Source organism: Callithrix jacchus, chromosome 7, assembly GCF_049354715.1.
Source record: "Callithrix jacchus isolate 240 chromosome 7, calJac240_pri, whole genome shotgun sequence".
Classification (NCBI taxonomy): Eukaryota; Metazoa; Chordata; class Mammalia; order Primates; family Cebidae; genus Callithrix; species Callithrix jacchus.
The window spans coordinates 79618212-79627170 of NC_133508.1; the positions used below are offsets into that span (position 1 = coordinate 79618212).

The window sequence follows — 8959 nt, forward strand, 5'->3', positions numbered from 1 at the left end:
AAATTTCCTCTAATGCCTCAGTTTCAGGGTTGTCACATTCAGTTGCTCAGGTTGTACACAATATGCCTCTGAAGAAAGCCATTCACACAGACTTTGATGTGAATGGAGTTCCTTAGATGCAGCATGACATGCACCATTGCGTGAGAAAGCCCAGATTTCTCCCAGAGAAGTCCGCTAAGTCCCAGGGGGCTTACGCCTACTACCATAATCTCTGCCTCCAGCAAAACATGCTGGCTTTGACCTGAGCCACACTGACCTGAATGTGATGAAACTGAAACTTGGATTTCCTGTAAAAATAAAATCAGGCCAAGCGAGGTGGCTCACGCCTGTAATCCCAGCACTTTGGGAGGCTGAGGAGGATGAATCATGAGGTCAGGAGATCAAGACCATTCTGGCTAACACAGTGAAACCCCATCTCTACTAAAAAAAATACAAAAAAATTAGCTGGGCATGGTGGCACCGTGCCTGTAGTCCCAGCTACTCAGGAAGCAGAAGCAGGAGAATCGCTTGAACCTGGGAAGCAGAGGTTGCAGTGAGCCGAGTTTGTGCCACTGCTCTCCAGCCTGGAAGACAGTGCGAGACTCTGTCTTAAAAATAAAAATAAATAAAATCACTCTCCTTAAGCATTCCTGAGAGCAGATTATACAAAGGTTTCAGAATGTTCTGGAGAGAGATCATATCTTGTGAAGCACAGTTTATTGCCATCCAGATGGTACAATGGCATGTGTTCTGTCCCTCCCTGACCTGTCATCTCTCTGCTCACTTCACTTCCTCTCTCCCGATTTGCTCCTCAGGAGCCCAGGGATAAGCTAGCCCAGGCTTTTGGTGGGGTCTCAACTCAAAGCCCTTATCAGAGCATTTTCCTCAACAAAAGTAGTTCCTTTTCCTAACAGGAATTTGGGCCATATGTTACGTAGTAATTTTTGTATACCTTATCACATTTAGTGCCACTTATAAAACCTGAGAGTCACAGAATATTAACAGCAAATAATCTAAGAAATAAAAATTTTGGAATAATCTAGCCTAATGATCACAAATTCTAAGAATTATGGAGAATTTTAGAATCCCAAAAATCTTAACAATTAGAAGAGGCCTTAGGGGGTCATTGAGTCCACACCTTCTTCAGCACAGGCATCTCCTCCGCAGCATTGCTGACAGCTGCTACCCCGCCTCTGCAACAGCAACAACGAAGCAGACTTTTGAGAAAAATTGGAAGGTAGCTTGTTATCTGAACTATGCATAGACTTCAACGGTCTATTAGAGTCTTTAAGAAGGGAAATACATATGAACTAAAGGGTGAAAAATGGCATGTTTTAATAGGTAAGTCTAAATGCAAAATGATAACAAAATCTTAAAAGGATTCCTTCCTTCTTAAGCCTTATTTTCGTGCTCTGTTAGTGTATTGCTAAACTCATCTTTCTCAGACACCCAGACCTCCCACGTGAGTATGTACATTCCATTTGGCTTGATTTCAAGTGTTAATGTATAAAGCTTCTGGGTTCTGGGTCTGGCAAGCTATTCTCTCATGTTCTCTGATAAAAAATTGAAAACCATCTCTAAGGTCTTCCAAGAGGGGATATGTAGAAGCTACATTTCAATTTTCCACTGCATTTCAACCTTAATATAATGTGATTAGCTATGGCATTGGAAATCAGCTTAATACAGGCCCATCTAGCTGTAGGGGTCAAGGAAAAACTCTCCCTTTACCTTCCAAAGTTCCACTGTAATTAACTGACGTAAAAGGCAGATTAATAGAACAAAAGGGATAAAAATTTTATTTTAATGTACATAGCACAGGAGAACTGAAGAACGACTACTCTGCTATCTTCATATAATTCCACTGTGGTCTGAGAGCAGACGTTGTATGGTTTCTATTATTTTAAATTGGTTAAGCTGGGCTTTCTGGCCCAGAATGCAGCCTGTCTTAGTGAATGTTCTGTGAGAGCTTGAGAAGAACATGTTTTCTGCTGTTGCTCGATGAAATATTTTATAGACACCAATTATATCCAGTTGATGGATGGTGCTGTTGAGTTCAGCTATGTTCTTACTGATTTTCTGCCTGCTGGATCTGTCCATTTCTTAGAGGGATGTTGAAGTCTTCAGCTGTAATAGTGGATTCATCTATTTCCCTTTGTAGGTCTATCAGTTTTTGCCTCCATATTCTGCTGCTCTGTTGTTACGCACATACCCATTAAGGATTATTACGTCTTCTTGGAGAATTAACCCATTTATCATCATGTAATGTCTCTCTTTATCCCTGATCATTTTCCTTGCTTAGCTTAGAAGTCTGCTCTGAAATTAATATAGCTACTCTCACATCTTTTTTTTTTTTTTTTTGAGATGGAGTCTTGCCCATGGCGCAATCTTGGCTCACCACAACCTTCGTCTCCCAGGTTCAAGTGATTCTTCTGCCTCCTGAGTAGCTGGGATTACAGGCATAAGCCACACACCAAGCTAACTTTTTTTTTTTAAACAGAGTCTCACTCTGTCACCCAGGCTGGAATGCAGTGGCAAGGTATCAGCTCACTGCAACCTTTGCCTCCCTAGTTCAAGCGATTTTCCTGCCTCAGCCTCCCGAGTAGCTAGGACTGCAAGCGCCGGCCACCATGCCCAGCTAATTTTTGTATTTTTAGTAGAAATGGGGTTTCACCATGTTGACCAGGCTGGTCTTGAACTCCTGGCCTCGGCCTCCCAAAGTGCTGGGATTACCAGTGTGAGTCACTGTGCCCGGCTGCTAATTTTGTATTTTTACTAGAGACAAGATTTCTCCATGTTGGTCAGGCTGGTCTTGAACTCCGGATCTCAGGTGATCTGCCTGCCTCGGCCTCCCAAAGTGCTGGGATTACAGGTGTGAGCCACCGTGCCTGGCCTCTCACATTCTTTTAATTCGTGTTAGTCTGTTATATCTTTCTCCATCTCTTTACTTTTAATCTATATGTGTCTTTGTATTTAAAGTGGGTATCTTGGCTGGGCGTGGTGGCTCCCAGCACTTTGGGAGGCCAAGGTAAGTGGATCACCTGAGGTCAGGAGTTCAAGACCAGCCTAGACAACATGATGAAACCCTGTCTCTACTAAAAATACAAAAATTAGCTGGGCATAGTAGCAGGTGCCTGTAGTCCCAGCTACTCAGGAGGCTGAGGCAGGAGAATCGCTTGAACCTGGGAGGTGGAGGTTGCAGTGAGCTGAAAGTGTGCCACTGCACTCCAGACTGGACAACAGAGAGAGACTCTGTCTCAGAAATAAAATAAAAGACCGGTACAGTGGCTCGAGCCTGTAATCCCAGCACTTTGGGAGGCTAAGGCGGACGGATCATGAGGTCAGGAGATCCAGTCCATCCTGGCTAATACAGTGAAACTCTGTCTCTACTAAAAATACAAAAAATTAGCCAGATATGGTAGCACATGTCTGTAGTACCAGCTACTCGGGAGGCTGAGACAGGAGACTCGCTTGAACCCAGGAGGCAAAGGTTGCAGTGAGCCAATATCACATCTCCACTGCACTCCAGCCTGGGCAACAGAACGAGACTTTGTCTCAAAAATAAATGAAATAAAATAAAATAAAATATAAAGTGGGTTTCTTGTATATAGCATATAGTTGGGTCTTGTTTTTTGATTCACTCTGACCAAATCTCTGTCTTGTAATTGGCATATTTAGATCATTAATGTTTACATTGATTACTGATATAGCTGGATTCATATATACCATATTTGTTACTGTTTTCTATTCATTGACCTTGTATTTTTGTCTTCCACACATTTTTTTCCTTTATAGTCTTAGGTGAGCATTTTATATGGTTACATTTTCTCTTATTTTCAGCATACCAATTATACTTATTTATTAATTTTTTTTGAGATGGAGTCTCACTCTGTTGCCCAGGCTGGCATGTGGTGGTGCAATCTCAGCTCACTGCAACCTCTGCCTCCTGGGTTCAAGCAATTCTCCTGCCTCAGCCTCCTGAGTAGCTGAAATTACAGGCATGTACCACCATGCCCAGCTAATTTTTTTTTCTTTTTTAATTTTAGTAGAGACAGGGTTTCACCATGTTGGTCAGGCTGGTCTCAAACTCCTGACCTTGTTATCTGCCCACCTTGGCCTCTAAATATACTTACTTTAAAAAACTTTTTTAGGTTGGGCATGATGGCTCATGCCTGTAATCCCAGCGCTTTGGGAGGCTGAGGCGGGCAGATCTCCTGAGGTCAGGAGTTGAAGACCATCCTGGCCAACATGGCAAAACCCCATTTCTACTAAAAGTACAAAACTTAATCAGGTATGGTGGCAGGCACTTGTAATCCCAGCTACTCAGGAGGCTGACGTAGGAGAATAGTTTGAACCTGGGAGGCAGAGATTGCAGTGAGCAGAGATTGCACCATCGAACTCCAGCCTGAATGACAAGAGCGAGACTCTGTCTAAAAAAAAAAAAAAAACTGTTTAATGATTGCCTTATAGTTTGCAATATACATATACACTAATCCCAGTCCACTTTCAAATGACACTATCCTGCTTCAATAATGAAATATTTCTAATTCCTCCTTCCATCCCTTGTTTCACTGTATTCATTTTGCTTATATGTAACTATAATCATTGTTGCTATTATTTTGAACATTCTCTTATTTGTTAGATTGATTAAGAATAAGAAGAATAAAAGTATACATATTCTCTTTACTTGTTTTTTCTCTATTGCTCTTTCTTTATGTGGATTTGAGTTTCTGATCTATTATTATTTTCCTTCTCTCTGAAGAACGTCTTTAAACATTTCTTGTAAATTAGGTTAACTGGCAACAAATTCCCTTAATTTTGTTTCAAATAGTCTTTGTTTCACTTTTTAAAAAGCAGAATATAATTTTTATTTTGTTAGTATAATCAAGTACATAAATTGATTTTCTTTTCTTTTTTTGAGACAGGGTCTTGCTCGGTCATCCAGGCTGGAGTGCAGTGGCAAGATCTTGGCTCACTGCAATCTCCATCTCCCAGGTTCAAGCAATTCTCCTGCCTCAGCCTCCTGAGTAGCTGGGACTACAGGCATGCACCACCACACACGGCTAATTTTTGTATTTTCAGTAGAGATCGGGTATCACCATGTTGGCCAGGCGTGTCTCAAACTCCTGACCTCAGGTGATCCAGCAGCCTCAACCTCCCAAAGTGCTGGGGAATTACAGGTGTGAGCCACTGTTCCAGGCCACAAATTGATTTTCAAATACTAAAACAAGCTTGCATTCCTGAGTTCCTGAGATTAAACTTTATTTGGACTAGATGTATTAAACTTTATATATATAGCTAGATTTGTTAATTTTTTTTTTTTTTTGAGATGGAGCCTCACTCTGTCGCCAGACTGGAGTGTAGTGGTGTAATCTTGACTCACTGCAACCTCCACCTCCCGGGGTCAAGTGATTCTTCTTGAATCACTTGACCTCAGCCCCCTGAGTAGCTGGAACTACAGACACATGCCACCATGCCCAGCTAGTTTTTGTATTTTTAGTAGAGACAGGGTTTCACCAAGTTGGCCACGATGGTCTGGATCTCCTGGCCTCGTGATCCGCCTGCCTCGGCCTCCAAAGTGCTAGGATTACAGCTATGAGCCACAGCGCCAGCCTGGTTCCTTCACTTTTGAAGGAAAGTTTTCAGGATACAGAATACTAGGTTGTTGGGTTTTTTCTCCCAATATTTATTTAAAATATTCACTTCATTTTTTTTTAGCATGCTTGGTTTCTGAGAACTCAGATATAATGTCTTTGCTCCTCTATAGCTAAGTGTTTCTCCCATCTGCTTTCTTTATTTAAAAAGTTATTCCTGGCCGGGCGCGGTAGCTCAAGCCTGTAATCCCAGCACTTTGGGAGGCCGAGGCGGGTGGATCACGAGGTCAAGAGATCGAGACCATCATGGTCAACATGGTGAAACCCCGTCTCTACTAAAAATACAAAAAATTAGCTGGGCCTGGTGGTGCGTGCCTGTAGTCCCAGCTACTCGGGAGGCTGAGGCAGGAGAATTGCCTGAACCCAGGAGGCGGAGGTTGCGGTGAGCCGAGATCGCACCATTGCACTCCAGCTTGGGTAACAAGAGCGAAACTCTGTCTCAAAAAAAAAAAAAGTTATTCCTTTTCTTTTTGTTGGATTTTTTTTTTGTTGTTTGTTTTTGCCAGAGTACTGTTGGCTACCTTCTGCTTTCATTCCAAGATTTTTTCTTTATCTTTGATTTTAGATTTTATGCAGTCTAAATATTATATGCCTGGGTGTAGGATTTGGAGCTGTGTGTGTGTGTGTGTGTGTGAGAGAGAGAGAGAGAGAGGGAGACACACACAGAGAGAGAGAGAGAGAGAGAGAGAGAGAGACAGACATGAGTTTCCTATCTGTGGTTTGGTGTCTCACATTAATTTGGTGAAATTGCTGGGTGCGGTGGCTCATGCCTGTAATCACAGTACTTTGGGAGGCCGAGGCAGGTAGATCACCTGAGGTCAGGATTTCAAGACCAGCCTGGCCAACAGGATGAAACTCCATCTCTACTAAAAATACAAAAAAGTTAGCCAGGCGTGATGGCAGGCACATGTAATCTTAGCTACTGAGGGGGCTGAGACAGGAGAATCGCTTGAACCCAGAAGGGAGAGGTTGCAGTGAGCAGAGATCATGCCATTGCACTTTAGCCTGGGTGACAGAGTCAGATTCCACCTCAAAAAAAAAAAAAATGGGTGAAATTTTCAGTTATTCTCACTTCAAATATTTCTTTTGTCCTTTTTCTCCTTCAGATATTCCCATTATACATATATCTTTTATAGTTGTCTCACAGTACTTGGATATTCTTTCTCATTTTTTTCAGTCTTTTATCTCTTTGCTTTTCAGTTTTGAAAGTTTCCACTAACATATCCTCAATCTCAGTGATTCTTTCCTCATCTGTATCCGCTGTACTAATGAGCCCATTGAAGGCATTCTCAAATTCAGTTACAGTATTTTTTTTAATCTCTATCTTTAAAAATATATATATTTCTTAGAATTTTTTGTCTCTGTGCATATACTACCCACCTTGCATGTTATCTACTTTTCCATCAGAACCCCCAACATATTAATTACAATTGTTTTAAACTTTGAGGCTGATCATCTCAACATTCCTGTCATATCATTCCTGTCATATCTGAGTCTGGCTCTGACACTTGCTCTTTTTCCTCAAAGTGTGTGTTTTGCCTTTAATGCCTTGTAATTTCTCATTGAAAGCTACACGTAGGCCAGGTGCGATGGCTCACTCCTATAATCCCAGCACTTTGGGAGGCTGAGGCAGGCAGATCACCTGAAGTCAGGAGTTTGAGACCAGCCTGGCACCAACATGGTAAAAACCCAGTTCTACTAAAAATACAAAAATTAGCTGGGCACTGTGGCAGGCACCTATAATCCCAGCTATTTGGGAGGCTGAGGCAGGAGAATCACTTGAAACTGGGGAGGCGGAGGTTGCAGTGAGCCAAGATTGTGCCACTGCACTCCAGCCTGGGGGACAAGAGCGAGACTTGGTCTAAAAACAACAACAAAAAAACAAAATGAAAGCCACACGTGGTATATTGGGGTTGGGGCTCAGAAACCGATACAACAAAATCTGGTGCTTTGACATGCCGAACTGAAGAAGCCTCAAGGTCTCTCTGACTTTCCCTCATCTCCTGTGTCTGAATCCTATGTCCCTCCCAAAGCACATGATTAGGTTGTTCTCTGAAGTTCCCCTGTCTGCCTAAAGTCCAGTGCTGCCAAAGAAAACAATTACTTCTAGTCCTTTCTTTGAGTTTTCATTAACTGAATTCATATCACGGAAAGAAAGACCCAAGTCTGTCAATAAATCTCGACAGACTTTTGTCACAAACCATTGTCTGCTCTGCAGGCCCAACAGAGTTTGTCCGAGAAAACTGTATGTTCTTCAAGCCCATCAAATTCCCCTAAAAATCATTTCGTATCCCCCAAATCATGTATGCTTTCCTATCTTCCTTTCCCCTAAGAAGAAGGGTATATAGTCCTGGCTTTGGCAGCACATATACTAAAGTTGGAATGATACAGAGAGATTAGCCTGGCCCCTGCGGTAGGATGATATGCAAATTCATAAAGCGTTCCATTTTTTTTAATTTAAAAAGTTTATGAAAAATTTTTAGGCCAGGTATGATTGCTCACGCCTGTAATCCCAGCACTTTGGGAGGCCAAGGCGGGTGGATAATCTGAGGTCAGGAGCTCTGGACCAGCCTGACCAACATGGAGAAACCCGATCTCTACTAAAAATACAAAAATAAGCCAGGCGTGGCGGTGCATGCATGTAATCTCAGCTACTTGGGAGGCTGAGGCAGGAGAATTGCTTGAACTCGAGAGGCAGAGGTTGTGGTGAGCTGAGATGGCGACATTGCACTCCAGCCTGGACAACAAAAGCGAAAACTCCGTATCAAAAAAACAACAACAAAAAAATAAGTTAAAAAAGAAGAAGGGTAGGCTGGGTGCGGTGGCTCAAACCTGTAATCCTAGCACTTTGGGTGGCTGAGGTGGGTGGATCACAAGATCAGGAAATCTAAACCATCCTGGCCATTATGGTGAAACCCTGTATCTTCTAAAATACACACATTATTGTGGCCAAAACCTTTACAATAAAAAATAATAATAAATAAATTAAATAAAATACACATACACGCAAAAACTAGCTGAACGTGGTGGCACATGCTTGTGGTCCCAGCTGCTTGGGAGACTAAGGCAGGGGAATTGCTTGAACTTGGGGGGTGGAGGTTGCAGTGAGCCGAGATCACACCACTGCACTTCAGCCTGGGCGACAGAGCAAGACTCCATCTCAAAAAAGAAGGGTAAATAACCATCTTTACTCCATAGGGATATTGAGTAATCACTCTGTGATTCTTCCATGTGCATGCTAACAAATCTGTACGCCATTTCTCCTACTCATCTGCCTTTTGTAAGTGGATTATTATTATTATTAAGACAGAGTCTTGCTTTTGTCTCCT

The 8959-nt window shown here is 42.3% G+C and overlaps 1 non-coding gene across 1 annotated transcript; it reads left to right on the plus strand.

The window, feature by feature from the left end:
• Positions 1–7977: 7977 nt before the first annotated feature.
• On the plus strand, positions 7978–8083 carry LOC118143377 (U6 spliceosomal RNA). Its single transcript, XR_004727603.1, has one exon. It is a non-coding gene; the product is annotated as a U6 spliceosomal RNA (small nuclear RNA).
• Positions 8084–8959: the final 876 nt, after the last annotated feature.